Source organism: Lissotriton vulgaris, chromosome 10 (genome assembly GCF_964263255.1).
Source record: "Lissotriton vulgaris chromosome 10, aLisVul1.2, whole genome shotgun sequence".
In the NCBI taxonomy this organism is placed as follows: Eukaryota; Metazoa; Chordata; class Amphibia; order Caudata; family Salamandridae; genus Lissotriton; species Lissotriton vulgaris.
Window position 1 is genome coordinate 244,746,516 of NC_141698.1, and position 14,223 is coordinate 244,760,738.

The 14,223-nt window shown below is 44.2% G+C and overlaps 1 protein-coding gene across 1 annotated transcript in view; it reads left to right on the top strand.

The window, feature by feature from the left end:
- KCNH2 (potassium voltage-gated channel subfamily H member 2) overlaps positions 1-14,223 on the top strand; it is a 1,978,218-nt gene that overhangs the window by 1,800,480 nt on the left and 163,515 nt on the right. The gene's annotated exons all lie outside the window — the stretch shown is intronic.

Sequence of the window (14,223 nt, forward strand, 5' to 3'; positions counted from 1 at the left end):
CTAGAACATTCTCATAACACATCGGAAAGCTAGTTAACTAGTGGAGGATTGGAGGAGGGATGGTGTTTTCATGTGAATACTACATGCATGTCTTCCAGCGACAAGTAGCGCAATCATTTGCGTTTTTTCTGTATTTATTTCCTGCCCAGGCTTCTTTATTCTTTGCATTTATTTATTTTCCCATTTCCTTTAAAAAAAATGTTTCTTTAGCCTAGCACTTGCTGGGAGAATGAGGCTACTTAATAGTGTCATAAAAACAATGATGTGATAGTACCTAACTCATTATTACGTAAGGCAGTGTACCAGTCAACTTTGAAAATGTGCAAAGTTTTTCAGAAGACTAACTGCTGATACTGAACCCCTCAGAATGATAATTTTACTAGGAAAAACATAGGCCTTGCAGAAATGGCACTATGCCAAAGTTTGCTGGAACAAACCCGTTTGTGGTCTGTGCTGGTCAATTAACCTGCCTACGGAGTTGGTATACCTTAATGGTGAGCTTGTAAACGTTGCTCCTTGCCAGCACCTCCAACCCCTCCACGTTTCCTGCTCCCTTTGAGCATGGTGAAAAGATGCTTCATGACATGGCAAGCCTCAGGGAATCTGCGTACTGGTGGCTTGTGAGGGCCTAGTGCCAGTCCATCTTTCCCTTGTGACCCGGTCATGCAGGGGCCCATGGAATACTAGAGTGATGTCGAAAGAGCTGATAAGATGTCTCTGTCACGTATACCTGTCATGAAGGAGCACACACCCTGCAGGGACGCCTCGCAGGCCATGCCAGCGAATGCTGCGCTGCTCTCTCCAGGGATCAGCTGTCTACTGACCGCCTCTCAGTACTGAAATGTTCCCCTCGTGCACTCTCATGCATGTGTGCTCAGATACTCCGACAACAGCACAACCCAACCCAACCCACAACCCAACCCACAACCCACAACCCAACCTTATCAGATTAGGAATCATCCATCGTTCACAGAGGAGGGGATCCACGGATAGCTTCCACCTATGTCTGCATATGTGTCGTGCCTGGTGCTTGGCAAGCAAGGCACCTGCAGTCCTGAGGCTCTCATAGTCACACTTATACAGAGGTGTAGGTGAGATGGATCTACGTTGAACATGAAGGGGCATATTTACTATGAAGTAATGTAATGTAATGTAATGATGTCTTGTAAAGCGCATGAATCACCCCACATGGGGTATCTCCGCACTGTAGACCGCTGGGGAACCCGTCCTGGCTTTCCCTGTGAGATGGTCCCTACTGGGTATCTCCAATGTGAAACCAGGCAACCCCGGCGTATGTGGGGGGCCGTTGTGGAGATGAGGCAAGCTAATGCCCAGAGTTGCCGAGTGTGATCCCTGGTTAGAGTAGGCACCGAGGCGAGAATTATCGAGTCCGCTGACCCTGGTCCACGACCCTGCCGCGTCGGGAATTGAACCCTGGTCCCAGGCCGTCCTCTGCTTCCGGGTCTGCCGCCTCTAACCAGTGAGCCACACCACTCCACTAACTGAAGTGGCGGAGCACGGCATTAGCCTCCTTGGCTTAATGCAGGGCTGCACCATATTTACAATATGGTGCATACCAGCATTTCCCCCTGCGCTGGCGCTATATTTAGCAGCCTAGCACCAATGCAGGCACCCTTGCATGGTGCAAGGGTGCCTGATTGCGGGGAAGGATTGTTTATGTGCAGGAAGGTGTGCCTTCCTCGACATAAACAATCTTTAAATGGCGTTTTGTAACGTCTCTGTGTGCTGCTTTGTGCAGCACACATAGAAGTTGCAAAGCATATTTTTTTAGTTGATTCTTCATGTGCAGGAAGGGTCACCTTCCTGCACATAAACAATTAATGGTCTTTTTCTGTTTCTATAGAAACAGCAAAAACGAGGAGAAATGAAACATTTGTCCTTGTTGCGCCTGTTTAAGAACAGTTTTTCCTAGACCTAATTCTGGCGCTGCCTTCTATTTACACTGCACTTGTAAATGTGCGGCTGCACCAAAACCAATGGGTGATGCTGTGGAACGCCCACTGCAACACTCATTACCCATACCCTTTCTTGCTAAGTAAAGTGTGAAAGGGGGCCTTATTCACAAGGCTGCCTTGTGAATAAGGCGAAGCCCCTATCACCACTACAAAGTCCTGTAAAGTTACGCTTTGGTGGCGATAGGGGCTTGTAAATATGCCGCGAAGAGAGCCATAGCACCAGCTTTCTTTCCTCATGCATGCTCAGCATGCAAATAAAAGCAAGATGGAGCCATCTACTGTTGCATCAAAAGAGGTGGAAGAAAAGATGGACATAAGCGGTCAGCAGGTGAAAGGTACACAGGGCGACATCAATGGGGCATGTACATGAAACTAGCCATTCTCTTAAATCAAAGAGAGGGGCTCTTTAAACTAAAGGGAATGGAGCACCCATTGTACTGTAAAGAAATAAAGATTTTCGCTTTAGTCTCGTTTAATGTAGAAGCCAATAGCGCCTCACTCCACTTCTCGCATCCAACACACTTCTTATTCCATTATCACACTATAAAGCACTTACAAAGAAGATCATAGTTATTTTTAAGCCTGTCACAGAATTTATTTATCATTAAAAACAATAACCCTAGTACAAAAATACATTAAAGTTACTCGCAAAGGTAATTAAAAACAACTGCATGAATTAAAAACCGAATTATAAATGAACAGGAGAAAGTCTAGACAGTTAAATTTGTCTTGCAACAGTTAATTCGGATTATTTTGGTACAACAGATGGCAAGAGTCTTAATTCCCTGTCACCACAGTGCTGTTGGACCTTCCAAAATTAACACAAAATAGAGCGTCAACTCGTTTCAGTGGTGTTTATTCGATAAGACCACCTTCATCAGGACAAAATTAATATATTTCTCTTTATAACTGGTGTCACCCGTGCAACCGCACATGTGTGAGAGTCCTCCCCGATATTTTGAGGGTATTTAGATATCACAGTTAAAAATCTCTTAGATAGATATATATTCTTTCATGTTAATCCCTTGATTTAAAGGTGAAAGAATCCTCTCTGGAGCCCATCCAGTAGTTAGAAGATGAATAAATCCACTTTAGCCCAACCCTTGATCATTGGTCTGTGGCAGATTATAAATATACCATCGGTTGAACTGTCTCTTTCCAAATTATTTCCAATTAGGCCACCTTACTTCAGTGCCCGAACCCTGTATCTGATTATAATTATGTTTTTTAGGGACGGGGTGTCTTTAGATCGTGGCTTTTGTTTCCAACGATCTGCTTCTCCCGTGGTTGACTTCTCTCGTGGTATATATCCTGAGTAAACAAAAGAGTTTGGGTTGGCCTAAAGTGGATTTATTCATCTTCTAACTACTGGATGGGCTCCAAAGCGGATCCTTTCACCTTTTAATCAAGGGATTAACATGAAAGAATATATATCTATCTAAAAGATTTTTAACTGTGATATCTAAATACCCTCAAAATATCGGGCAGGACTCTCACACGTGCGGTTGCACAGGTGACACCAGTTATAAGGAGAAATATATTAATTTTGTCCTGATGAAGGTGGTTTTTTCGAATAAACACCACTGAAACGCGTCAACGCTCTATTTTGTGTTACTTTTGGAAGGTCCAACAGTACTGTGGTGACAGGGAATTAAGGGCCATATGCATCAACACATTTTCCCATAGACACAGAATGGGCAAAACCCTTTGATGCATCTGGCCCTAAGACTCTTGCCCTCTGTTGTACCAAAATAATTCGAATTACCTGTTGCAAGACAAAGTTAACTGTCTAGACTTTCTCCTGTTCATGTATAATTCGGTTTTTAATTCATGCAGTTGTTTTTAATTACCTGTGCAAGTAACTTTAATGTATTTTTGTTCTAGGGGTATTGTTTTTAGTGATAAATAAATTCTGTGACAGACTTAAAAATTACTGTGATCTTCTTTGTAAGTGCTTTATAGTGTGATAATGGAATAAGAAGTGTGTTGGATGCGAGTAGTGGAGTGAGGCGCTATTGGCTTCTACATTAAACGAGACTAAAGGGAAAATCTTTTTTACTTTACGGTACATGAAACTAGCCAGGCATGCTGCCAGTATAGTGAAGGCCTAACAGATGGAAGTTTACTAAATGTATGGAGTTTCGTTTTGGTGTACTGGTGCTCAAGTACCACTAGAGTAAACAAATGCATTATTTTACTGGGGTGGGTTATGGGGAAGACGATCCAGTTCACTTCACATTCTGGCCCGCAAGCACTTAGGCAGATTGCAGTGCATCATTTCACAGTGCACGTTGCTGTTGACATGGCCCAGAGATTCATCAGTTTTAAACAGTGCCCTTAGCCATACCTGAATGGCTGCCTTCTGTTGGAGAACTCATGGAGAGCATTGTTAGCTTCCCTATGTATAACCAACTTCCCACACCCGCACCTAAACCACCACATTACCCCTACTCCACCTATCTAGAAAGAAACATTCTCCCTGCATTGCTATTTGTATTTTAAGATTGTAATCTAATGCTGTCTGCATCCTATGCCACCCCCTAAGCCCACACTATACCATCCACCCTCTACTCGCGCCTTTCACCTAACCTACTAAGCCTTACATCATGACCCCAACTAAATCACTACACCCCTACGTTATTACTTTCATCTACACCCTGAAAAACCACCTTCATACGAACCTTACACCGACACCACTGTGTGCTACTAGTGCCTTGCAAACATTACCACACAATAAAGAAATCTGCTCTATAAACCTTCACCACTACCTACACCACCATTATGCTAAAATGTAACTTACATCATGATCTGAAATATGCACCCCACCAAAAGCGCACAGTCACCGACCTCAGCACCACCTACATCGAACAGAATTATTTTCATTGTAAACAAGTATCTATAAGATCATTTTCTACACCATATGCTTCCAACTTCACACCACATTCTCTTCCTCCTCATCCTGCCAGGCCATCACCTACTTACCACCGCCTATCTCTTATACCATCATCTACATCAACATAAATACTAACAACACCACCTTAGTGCTTACCCAACCACTTGCACAATATATCTAAATTACCATGAGCACTTATAACAGCATTAATAAAACAACTACCCTACAAACTTCACCTATACAATACCCCACAAACAATAGACACCCTCACCCACTCATCTACAAAAACGTACATCCTCCGTCAGTACCTAACCCACGACTAAAACCTACCAAAGCACTTACAACCACATATACACAACTTCATTCACCTATTCTTTCAAAATATGTTGAGAAAGCAAGATTTTTTAGTTTTTCTTTTTTCTTACTTCCTGTAGGAACCTGGCTCTTTATATAGTGGACTAACAAGAGATACACTGTGTAACGTGTCCAAGGAAACACCAGAGGAATTACAGAGGTATAAATCACACCCCAAATGCTCTTTTTGTGGTAGTGTGGGTGAGCCGTTAGGCATATCAGATGGTAGTGCTAAGCATTTATTACACACACAAAGGGCCTTCTTATGAGTTTGGCGGTCTTGGAGCAGGCCACCACATTACCTTTATGCTCCAAGACCGCCAAACCCATAAAGATACCTCTTGCCGGATTACAACTGGAATACAGGTTGGGTGGTCCTGCGGCAGGTGGTTCATGGTGGTGCCGTACTAAGGTTCATATGTGAGTCTTAGCACAGCACAGCAATGGGAGCACCATTGCATGTTTCTACAGGGTATGGACTGTTAAATCAATGCCCTGCAGGAACTGGGGGTGCATGCATACACAGGGGCACACCATGTGACCCTCTGCATGCATCCCCTGGCTCAGAAGCGTCAGTGGGTCATGTAGGGCCTCTTAGTTTCCTCCTTGCCACACTTTTCATGGTGGTCTCACCACCATGTAAACTGTGGTGGAGAAGAAACTAGTAATATCCTTAGCGGTGCTGCAGCGGCACCACTTGCATATTGCCAGTCTCACACTGCTGCAAGATCGCGAAGGATTGGGGATCCCTGGAGGTAGTTGTGGTACTGTGGCGGTCCGACCACCATAGTCAGAATATGGCATGTGGACCGCCATCATAACTACGGCAGTCCAAAGGACCGCCTTAGTCGTAATAATAACACCACTTGGTTTGGGCTCCCAACAGTAAGGCCAAGCCTCAGAAACATAAAGAACTAACCGTACGCCAATACTGCTGACTAATTTTTACTCTATTACTATGAGGCCATATCGAGAATATAACAATACGTGCCATAGACTCTTTTTTAGTCTGAAATCAATCCTTTTAATTTTTGTAAACTTTTTTCATATCAAATTTGTACATTTTTACAAAACATCAAAACTTTACACATAACGCCTCAGAAATCTTCATTAATAAAAAAACACTCATACATACAACCTTATCATTCTCACATTCTATTCATACTTGTTTCTCATTCCCACACCATACCACCAGCATTCACCCTATCACCTTAAATATCTTTTTTTGACAGATTTTTAACAACCTTTTAAACCAAAACCATAGAAAACAAATTTTGACACATAATTGTTATAAGTGCAAATAATGTAACTTTTCAATGGTATTCTAATGGCAGAAAAATAGACTGGTCATATACTCGAAAACGCGTTTCGAACTCCTTCCAATTGTGGAGTTCTCATCAGGACCAACAAGCTGAAAGACAAACACAAGTGTTCTTTCAATCTAAATGCCTCCACCTCTTTCAATTCTTCTCTATCATTTCTTTAATACTTGGGTTACCTTCACTTGTACTAGCGGGTACCAGCACTGGCACCTATATCAAAGACAATCAAGACAATATATCCTCCTTTACTACTTTTACCACAACTGAGATTTCAGAAAAAAACAAGATTTTCAAAAACAACAACACTGAAAATGGCAAAAATCGGCACAAACTTAACTTAACAGGTCTTTAAAAGACCATTAATTGTAAATGAGGCTTCTGTTGTGTGTTCACCCAGTCTTACAGCCACTCTGTCTGTGGTTGGAAGAATTTGCCCCCCCCCCCCCCGAAATATTTTTCAACCCCAACCCCCCCACCCCCCAAAACCCCCCCACCCCCTCCCGAAATTTGGCTCTAGTTGCCCGCCTGAACATGATCCTAGGATGGGCGGATTTCCCATGTGACCTCATGGGGCTCTGTCAGAGCAGAAGGCGCTGTGTTTCCTTTAGCTTTATTTTTTTGAAGAAGCTTAAACTTTACATTTGCTCCTTCCAGGGGCAGAGCCATTGGCACATTCTTCACTTATGTTTCATCTAAGGCAGGGCCATGTGGTAGCTCCCTGTTAGGGGGCAGGTGCGCTGACCAGATACTGTCCAGTTCTAGTCTTTTTTTTTTTTAAACTTGATTCACTATCACATTTCTAATATCATTATTACTAAATAGAGGGCTCCCAGTTTCGTAGTTTTTTTAACCACTCCCATCGGTAAGTATCCATAATTTAATTTTTTGCTATTTTTGTCTATATCCGTATTTATTATGTCACTGTGAAATATTAACTTGACACTACTATATGTTTTGACCAATCAAAGAAAGGTCTACTCATTGAACGGCTCATGGGCTTTAGGTGTAATATGTTATTTAGGCGTCGGTGGGTGAGACCACTATGGAATTTTAAGGGGGGGGGGGTGTTTACAAAATAACCCCCCAATTGTATTCCCTTGGTCTAGGCTGTGACGTAGAGGTCCGGAGGTTATAAAATGACCTGAGGCGTGACCTCGGCGGCGCGCGAAAACTAGCTAGCAGTGTTTCTCTGTATTGCTACAAGCCTCGTGGCGCTGTACGCCTCTGCAAGCGGCGCCGCGTCTGGCACATAACTCGATTTATTTATGCGTTTTTATATGGCGCGGACTTTACCCGAAGGCGTCCGAGGGCTTCACAATAGGAACAGTAATGATATATGAGGATAAAATTACAAGTGAACTCGAGTCCATCTACACAGCGATTGGACTGGCAGTCTTGATTAACAGCATTAAAGTTCACTCATTTTTACTGTTTTTCCATTTAAAAAATAAATACACACCGACAACTAAATCATTTTCTGCCTGTATTTATCTGTAGAAGTTTGAAAACCGAAAAACTTAGAGCCTTATATCGCCAGCAATCTAGGACTGAGCCCTTAAACATCCGTGCGCACCCAAAACGTTCCAGTATGTTCTCAGAACTGTGCGACGGTGGTTTGGATTATCCCCTTGTGCGAAATGCTTGCGTAGCCAATTGCTAGAAAAGCCCTGCAGCGAGTGTGAGGGTAAAGCTTTTTCTCCGCTCTGAAGAGTATAGTAGAGGCGTTTTTTCCTCAGAGAAGGAATTACCTGTACAACTGTATTCCCTGGGCTACAAATAGAGATTTGCTACCCTCTTGTGGCTACTGATGGGATCGTTCAAGAGGGCTCTAGAACATTGGTCTTGTCCTGACCGGGAAATACAAGAATTGACAAAGCCTATAGACCTGGCTTTTGTTAGATTTTATTTTTTATACGTGACAGCGCTTCCATACTGATTGGCATGATTGTATAGTGTATTGTTTTGCATCGCATGATTTTATAGCGTTTTCATACCACTGATAGGCTAGCGAAGCAATCCGACTTGCATCGGGCTCCTGGGTTCCATTTCGGAGTACATGGTTCAATGTGGCGTTTGTTGCCGTTTGACCTATATTGGTTTGTTGGGTGAGGGGCTCGCGCTTAATCGTGAATTGTTGCAGAGTGTGGGAATAGATGCAATTGCAAAAGTGCATACTTACTGTCTTCAGAGTAGACTGAATCATATAGTAAGAGCCACCACTGATGTGGACCTTAGAACCCTTCTGTGCCGGAGTTTTACAAGCCGCATGCACTGAAGACAAAGCGACCAGACAAGAGTATAAGGTGTTCATATAGTAGCGGCAAAATCCCAGGCCCGGATAGGTCAGCGCATGTATCAAAATACAGGGGTTTGCCCTAATGACGCAACAGTCCCTGGGCATGAAAACGGGTTAAATAGAAGCTGTGTTATAATGCGGGAACGGATTTCTCATACGTGGTTTACATTGTGAATACTAAGTATTCACTGGTGTTTTTGTGCACTTTCACGAACCATGATTTATTTTATTTTGTGCAGCGTACTAATGGTCACTCATTGTACTAGTGCCTGTAGTGTGTATTAAGGTTATTATTATACATAGACATACACATACATAACAAAGCAAGCAGGAAAGACAATCACCTAAATTGTGCACACAGAAAAATTTACAACTCAAAATAAACGTGACAAGTATAACCTTGCTTCAGTCTTGCAGGTGGTCAGAGTAGTGTAGCTGTACTCCGTATTTATTGCACGTTTCACATGAGTGGGATGGTTACACATGGAAGACAATCCTGCCTTCTTTTTCTAAATGTGTGTTCAAAGCGCTGCTTAATGTGCTAAAGATTGAATGACTCCTCCAAAAGACAGCGTCATGCATTTTGGCCTTTGTAACTGTTGGCCTCTTCAGGACATTGGAAGACGGAAGTACCCATTAAAATAATATATATACAATGTAACCACATAGACAGGTGCTTAACATTTCTATGATGAACCTTATGGTTAAAAAACATGTAGAGGTACATGGAAAGCTGGAACATGTGGAGCCAGATTTGAAACATAAAACGTTTTTAGGAGATTGAAATCCCCAACGGTTCGTAAACCGTTTGTACCATGGGGTCCAAGCTGCAATGCAGTCCCATCTATGGTGAAAAATTAGCTGTTTACAGGATGTGACTCAAGGTGTCTATTTGGTCTGGCGGTCTGAAGTGTATTGTTCGACTAGACCATGCATGCACTAAACTGGCGGCATGCATTGTAGACACATGCGCTTCGGTGTATTTATAAATGCCATACATCAGTGGTTCCCAAACGTTTATTTATTTATTTTATTTATTTCTTTCGATTTATATAGCGCTATATAACCCCGGGGTCTCTAAGCGCTTGTCCAGTAAACACCACAGGAACCAAAAGAAACACTGCAGGAAATTTATATCCCTCCCCAAGCTTTCTGGAAAAGAACAGTCTTCAGCCTCTTGCGAAAGGTCAACAAATTAGGTTCTTTACGCAAGTCCACCGGTAGACTGTTCCAGGCCCCTGGGAGGGTGTTAGAAATGGCACGACCGCCCACTGTCGCCAATCTAAACCGAGGTTGCATGAGCAGGGTTGCTTCAGCAGATCTTAACACTCTGGCCGGTGTGTATGGGGTCAGGCGGGACTTGATGTAGCTTGGTGCCTTACCATAAAGGGATTTATGTGCAATGCATAACCCTTTAAAGAGCACCCTCTGCCTTATTGGGAGCCAATGTAACTCACGCATGAGTGGGGACACATGCGTGCTCCTGGGTTTTTTGTGAATGAGCCTGGCGGCATCGTTCATCACCATCTGAAGTTTGTCCAGGAGTTTTCGAGGTAAGCCCAAATAGAGCGAGTTACCATAATCCAGTCTTGCAAGGATCATAGCAGAGACCGCCCTTCGCAGGGTAGAATGGGACAATAATGGCGCGATCTTCCTGAGTTGACGCAACATGCCAACACAAGTTCCTACCACCGTGGTGACCTGTTTCCGCATGGAAAGCTTGTCATCCACATAAATGCCAAGGCTTTTTACAGCCACTGCCGGCTCCGGGGGCGGTCCAAGTTCCCTCGGCCAGAATCCATCATGCCATGGATTGCCGGCGATGGTAACAGGTAGAACTTCCGTCTTCTCCGGATTGATTTTTAAAGAATTCAGTGACATCCAGTTAGCTGTCTGCTTCAAGATGGTTTGCAGATTTGCTGATGCCCCATCATCCATTTGGATAATGATTTGGGTGTCATCAGCGTAGTTATATACCTGACAATCCATCTGATTCAGAAGTCCAATCAGTGGTTGAAGGTATATGTTGAATAGCAGGGGCGACAGAGCCGACCCCTGTGGCACTCCACAAGAGATTGGTGATGCAGTGGAGAGCAGTTCTCCCAACTGAACTCTTTGTGTCCTCCCTTGTAAGAAAGAAGCAAACCAGGCGTGGGCTGTGCCCCGGATGCCGAAGTCTCTCATCCGCGTCAACAGTTGTTTGTGACTGACGGTGTCAAACGCCGCGGAGAGGTCTAACAGCACCAGGGCGCCGGGTATCCTCTTGTCTGCCCTATTTCGGAGCTCGTCTATGATGGACAGCATGACCAGTTCCGTGCTGTGATTTGCACGGAACCCTGATTGGTTTGGTTCCAGCAGGCCATTCTCTTCTAGATGGTCCGAGAGGGCGGCCAGAACGTGCTGTTCCAACACCTTGGCCAGGAAAGGGATCTGGGAAATAGGCCTAAAGTTTTTTAGGCATTTCACATCTGCCCCAGGCTTTTTCAGCAGAGGGATCAACCTTGCTTCCTTAAAAGCATTAGGAACCTTTCCTGATGCTAGAGAGGAGTTCAAAAGATTCAACACCTCCTCTTCTATTCCTGGCATGGCCAGTTTGAAAACGTCAGGGGGACAAGGGTCTGCCTGGGAACCCGACTTCACTCTCCCGGTGAGCCGGGGCAGGTCCTCTTTCGTAATGGGGGGAAGAAGCTCCAGAGGTCTAACCACCGGCTTTTTGGCCGACGTGGTCAGTGGGGGGCAAGCATGTATAGGAGTACAGGCAATTTCTGAATTAAGATCCGCAATTTTGCTGGTGAAAAAATTCTGAAATCTCTGGCAGTCCTCTAGAGTGAACTCCGGCCTCTGTTCTTTCACCTTTTTAAGTTCATTTAGGACTCGGAAAACTTCTTTTTGAGGATTTGTCGCTGTGATGATCCTTTCCTCGTAGAATTCTGCCTTCCTAGCTATAATTGCCTGCTTATAATTCGCTAATTCAAGCAGATAGACACTTCTCGCCTTCGTATCATAGGCTTTGCGCCAGGCTCTCTCCATCTTGCGCACAACCCTCTTTTTCTCCCTTAGGGAGTCGTTGTACCAAGGGGACCTCCGTCCTCTATTCACTAGATTGACCCTGCGTGCTGGCGCCACATGGTCGACCGCGCTACGAAGCCTCTCCTCTAGGTTACCACAGAGGGCATCAGGATTATCAGCTAAACGGGTCTGAGGATAATTCGCTGAAAGATGTGCCACCATCTTTCCACCATTGATGTTTTTCCATTTCCTCACCAGCCTCTGGCCTACTGCCGGTTTCGATTTGAGCAGGTTCATCAAGAGAGCTCCCTTCAGTAAGTAATGGTCCGACCAGACACACGGTTGTGAGGTTGTCGATCCCTGTACCGGTATTGACGACCAGACTAGGTCGAGCGTGTGGCCTTTCACATGTGTCGGTCCCCTTACCAGCTGAGTTAAACCCAGCGAGGATAATACCTCGTCAATATGGCCAGCCTGCCCTTCTCTTGGGGTGAGTTCCCAGTGATAATTAAAGTCTCCCAAGATGACCAAATTATCGAACCTCGAGCGCATGTCCTGCACCAGTTTCAGAAATAGATCCGGGAACTCCGGCAAGGCCCAGGGAGGGCGGTAGACTACCAGAACAGTTAAACAATCTGTCCCCAGCCTAAGTTTAACACCTAGAACCTCCGCCCCGCCTATATCCCCGGCCAAAATTGTTTCTCCGCGCATACGGTCAGTGAAGAAAAGTGCCACCCCTCCCCCTCTTTTCTCTCCCGCTCTGTTGCGATGAAGGACCGAGAAGCTTGCCGGTAGGGCCGCCACCAGATCCGGTAGCGAGGAATCTTCCAACCATGTCTCCGTGATCCCCAGCACGTCGAATTCCCCATCCTCCAGCAGTGTAAATACCTCTCCACAATGTTTCTGGAGAGAACGTGTATTTAGCAGTCCGAAATGCACCGCCCCCGCTTTATGAGCGAAAGCCCTGTCACGATTTTTATCATGAGCCTTCCATAGTCCTGACTGTCGGAGCGTCGCCTCACTTCCCTCCTCAAGTGGTGAGCATCGCAAGCTAATTTTCAGAAGCTCACCTCTGCCATATATGATACGCGGACCAGGGGTTCTGGCCCCGGGTCCCGTCTGGTCCTGGATGGGCATAGATGGGCTTGCCTCTGGCGAGCCTCCGGCGTGCCCAAGGCGCGCCCGCTGCGCGCATACGCTGCGCGTAAGCATAATGGCAGGTTTAAATGGGCTCCTGTGTGCCTGACACGTCACCCAACAACTAGCCTGCTACCCAAGATGTCTGCCGCAAAACGGCACTACCTCGTCCAAGATGTCCCGCACGCAAGGAAGAAGCAGCTAAAGGCCCGCTAAAGCAGCGGTGAGTGTTTTCAAGATTTTAGGTGCTGGCAATGTCCTAAGAGTCCCCGTTCCCCTCTCAGACAGCGCGGCGATTCAATTTAAAAATAAAGTGGCAAAAGCGCCACGAACAGTAAAATGGGCAAAGTAATAGTAATTAATTAATAGGCGCGACCCAGTAGCGCCGATCACGCAAACAAGTTTAAAAATTCAGCATGTATCCTTCTGGACTGCAGCGCTTACCTTTCAGGTACGTTTGACTCCTGAGGACCCCCACTGAATCACTACTGGAAGCTGGGGACCCCCAAGCAATTTGTACAATTTCAATCAGTCAGTCAGTCAGTCAAAACACTATTCGATTATTTAAAATCATAAAAGACAGTACAAGATTACAAACATTTCATATCATATATATACAATAAATAATGACAATCAATAACCAATATACTTTTTTTTAATTCTTTTTTTATTGTAAACAGGCTGACGAGGCAAAAGTACATAAAACATAAATACATAAGTTTAACATATATGAATCATGTAAAGCATATAATAAAACAGGTAGGTCAGAAGTTATTATGAAAAGGAAAAAAGGATAGAAGAAGAAAAAGGGAGGCTAAGCCACCTGAAAGAATAAAAAAAGTTATAACAATTTCTTTTTAGCAGTGATACAAAGTTTTATCCAACATCAATTCATAGTAATATTTCCACTAAATCCAGAGAAAGATCAAAATATATCATTATCGCTCTATAAACGTTCCCCAATTTTTTTCATATTTTTTCAAAGAACGAATACCTCTAATATTTGCTAAAGCTAATTCCATATAATGTATCTCGGTTACCAATGCCCACCAATCCCAAACCTTAGGTGTTTCTGAGCTGGTCCAAGCTCTAGGCAGAGTTAGCATATTCGAATCAGATTTTAACATAAAAGAGTGGAAGAACAAAGTCCTTTCTTCATTAAGTAGAGAGCGAAGGCGAATAAAAAAAGCGGACCAAAAATATAGTTTAAAGTCTGGAAAATTGAGCCCTCCTTCA